Source organism: Humulus lupulus, chromosome X (assembly GCF_963169125.1).
Source record: "Humulus lupulus chromosome X, drHumLupu1.1, whole genome shotgun sequence".
Classification (NCBI taxonomy): domain Eukaryota; kingdom Viridiplantae; phylum Streptophyta; class Magnoliopsida; order Rosales; family Cannabaceae; genus Humulus; species Humulus lupulus.
In genome coordinates this window covers 112369993-112373605 of record NC_084802.1, presented here as the reverse complement: position 1 = coordinate 112373605, position 3613 = coordinate 112369993, and the positions used below count along the sequence as shown (strand labels likewise).

The 3613-nt window shown below is 43.9% G+C and overlaps 1 non-coding gene across 1 annotated transcript; it reads right to left on the bottom strand.

The window, feature by feature from the left end:
• Window positions 1–327: 327 nt before the first annotated feature.
• Window positions 328–434, bottom strand: LOC133807685 (small nucleolar RNA R71). Its single transcript, XR_009879586.1, has one exon. It is a non-coding gene; the product is annotated as a small nucleolar RNA R71 (small nucleolar RNA).
• Window positions 435–3613: the final 3179 nt, after the last annotated feature.

Genomic DNA, 3613 nt, shown 5'->3' with positions numbered 1-3613 from the left:
GTACAAAATAGTATATGCCCACCAACTGTAGAGGCCAACAACTTCGAAATAAAGCCTGCTATTTTACAAATGGTGCAGTCCTCTATGCAATTCAATGGGTTGCCCTCTGAAGATCCTCACACCCATTTGTCCAACTTTCTGGAGTTGTGTGGAACCTTCAAATATAATGGGGTGAGTGATGACGCAATCAAGCTTAGGCTCTTCCCATTTTCTCTAAGGGACAGAGCTAAAAGTTGGCTGAATTCTCTGCAGCCAAACTCCATTGCCACTTGGCAAGATCTAGCTCAGAAGTTTTTGTCCAAATTCTTCCCTCCGTCCAAAGCTGCTAAATTAAGGGGAGAGATAAATAACTTTTGCCAGAATGACGGAGAGTCATTATATGAGGCGTGGGAACGGTTTAAGGAACTCCTTAGAAGATGTCCTCATCATGGCATTGAACAGTGGATGCTAGTACAGAACTTCTACAATGGTTTATGTCCGACAACCAGAACCATTATAGATGCTGCAGCGGTTGGCACTTTTATGAGCAAGAGCGCAACTGGCGCTTATGAGCTGCTGGAGGACATGGCTACAAACAACCATCAGTGGTCTGAGGAAAGATCATCAGGAGTCAGAAAGGTAGCTGGGGTGCATGAGCTAGATGCAATCACTTCCTTAACAGCGCAAGTAGCCTCTTTGACCAAGCAGTTGCAACAGAGTAGTGTGTCTGCTAATGCGGTTCAGATGGCAGTGAGATGTGAAATGTGTGGTGGTGCTCATTCTGTCGATCAGTGCCCTATCTGTATGAATAACACCCCCATGGATCATGCTCAAGTTCAGGCGGTGGGAAATTTTCAGAGGCCACTCAATAATCCATTCTCCAACAACTACAATCTTGGGTGGCGAAATCATCCCAATTTTTCGTGGAAGAATAATCAAGGCCAACAACCTCAGTTTCAGGGTCAATTTCAGAATAACATGCCTCAGCCACCTATGAATCAAGCTTCGTCATCAATGCAGCCTAGGCCTCAACAATCAATGCCTCAACCTGAGAGACCTAATGAACTGCAAGCAGCCCTGTTGACTCTTACTAACACTCAGACTCAATTTATGACTGAGACAAGATCCTCCATTCGAAACCTTGAGACACAGGTTGGGCAGTTGGCAAATATGCTCAATAACAGACCCCAGGGAAACTTGCCAAGTAATACTGACGTCAACCCCAAGGAGCAAGTTCAAGCAATCACTTTGCGGAGTGGGAAGCAAACAGAGCAACCTAGACCTCCACAGGCAGTGGTTCAGAAAAAAGAGATGGGTGCACAGTCTGATTCAGAAAGGGTTACTGAAGACCATCAGAAGTCAGAACAGAGTCCCCCAGTTGTCATTGAGCAGCCAGTTAGAGTTCCATACCCTCAGAGGCTTAGAAAGACTACCCTTGATAAACAGTTTTCTAAGTTTCTTGAGGTGTTTAAAAAGCTGCACATAAACATTCCTTTTGCGGAGGCCTTGGAGCAGATGCCCAGTTATGTTAAGTTTATGAAGGAGATTCTGTCAAAGAAAAGGAGAATGGAGGACTATGAGACTGTAGCACTCACTGAAGAGTGCAGCGCTATTTTACAAAGGAAGTTACCCCAAAAGCTGAGAGATCCGAGGAGTTTCACCATACCTTGCACCATTAGCAAGTTTGAATGTAAGCACGCCTTATGTGATCTGGGGGCAAGTATCAATTTGATGCCCTTATCTGTGTTTAAAAGACTTGGTTTGGGGGAGGCAAAACCAACAACTGTAACTTTACAGCTCGCAGACCGATCGTTAACACATCCACGAGGTATTATTGAGGATGTTCTTGTGAAAGTGGATAAGTTCATATTTCCCGCTGACTTTATTGTTCTGGACATGGAGGAGGACACAGATGTTCCTATTATTCTTGGTAGACCATTTTTAGCCACAGGCCAAGCTCTTATTGATGTTCAAAAAGGAGAGCTTAAGCTGAGAGTTCAAGGAGATGAGGTGGTCTTTAATGTCTTCAAGTCTATGAAGTATCCGGTGGCTAGTGACAGTTGCTTTAGTGTGGATATGATAGAAAAGGCAGTCTCCAAGAGAAGGATGAGCAGTGATGCCTTAGAGTCAGTATTATTGGGTGATGAGGGCGATGATGATGAGGATGCTGAGATCAGAGAATGTGTAAACTGGATCAACTCTTTCTTACCATATTGGAAAAAGTTCCAAGAATTAGCGGATGCGACTGATAAACCGCTAACCTCCATTCAGCAGCCACCACCGTTGGAATTAAAGGTCCTCCCAGATCACTTGCAATATGCTTATTTGGGAGAGAATGAAACTTTGCCGGTCATTGTGTCAGCTGACCTGTCAAAGGTAGAATTGGAGAAACTGTTGAGGGTTCTAAGGGAGCATAAATTGGCCATTGGGTGGACATTGGCAGATATTAGAGGAATAAGCCCAGCGACAGTGATGCATAAAATTTTATTGGAGGAGAATAGCAAGCCATCCATAGAGGCCCAGAGAAGACTCAATCCAGCCATGAAGGATGTAGGGGTGATCTACCCAATTTCTGATAGTGCATGGGTGAGCCCTGTGCAAGTGGTACCTAAGAAGGGTGGAATGACTGTGGTGAAAAATGAGAACAATGAACTCATTCCAACAAGGACTGTAATGGGGTGGCGGATTTGTATAGACTACCGCAAGCTCAATAAGGCAACAAGGAAGGATCATTTTCCTTTGCCTTTTCTTGATCAGATGCTTGACAGATTGGCAGGCCACAGCTACTACTGTTTCTTGGATGGGTATTCTGGGTATCATCAGATCGCTATTGCACCAGAGGATCAAGAGAAAACAACCTTCACATGTCCTTATGGCACATTTGCTTTCAGGAGAATGCCATTTGGACTATGCAATGCCCCTGCAACATTTCAACGGTGCATGATGGCCATATTTTCAGACATGGTAGACCGGTGTATTGAGATTTTCATGGATGACTTCTCTGTTTTTGGCTCATCATTCGACCTCTGTTTGGGTAATTTAAAGAACGTGCTGCGTCATTGTGAGATGGCTAATCTGGTGTTGAATTGGGAGAAATGCCATTTTATGGTGAAAGAGGGGATTGTCCTTGGCCATAAAATTTCAAGTGAGGGAATTGAGGTAGATAGAGCGAAAATTTCTACCATTGAAAGGCTGCCTCCACCAGTTTCAGTCAAAGGAGTTAGAAGTTTTCTTGGTCACGCTGGGTTCTATCGAAGATTCATCAAAGATTTCTCAAAGGTGTCTAAGCCTCTCTCGAATCTGCTTATGAATGGAGTTGTCTTTGATTTTAATGACGAATGTTTGAGGGCGTTCAATTTCTTGAAAGAAAAGCTTATTTCTGCTCCAATTGTGATAGCTCCGAGATGGGAATTGCCTTTTGAGTTGATGTGTGATGCCAGTGATTACGCAGTGGGGGCAGTTCTGGGACAGCGGATTGATAAGGTATTCAGGTCTATTTACTATGCTAGTCGGACTCTAAATGATGCTCAGCTTAATTATGCCACTACAGAAAAAGAGTTGCTAGCTATTGTGTTTGCTTGCGATAAATGCAGACCATATCTGATTGGTAACAAGGTGATTGTCTACACTGATC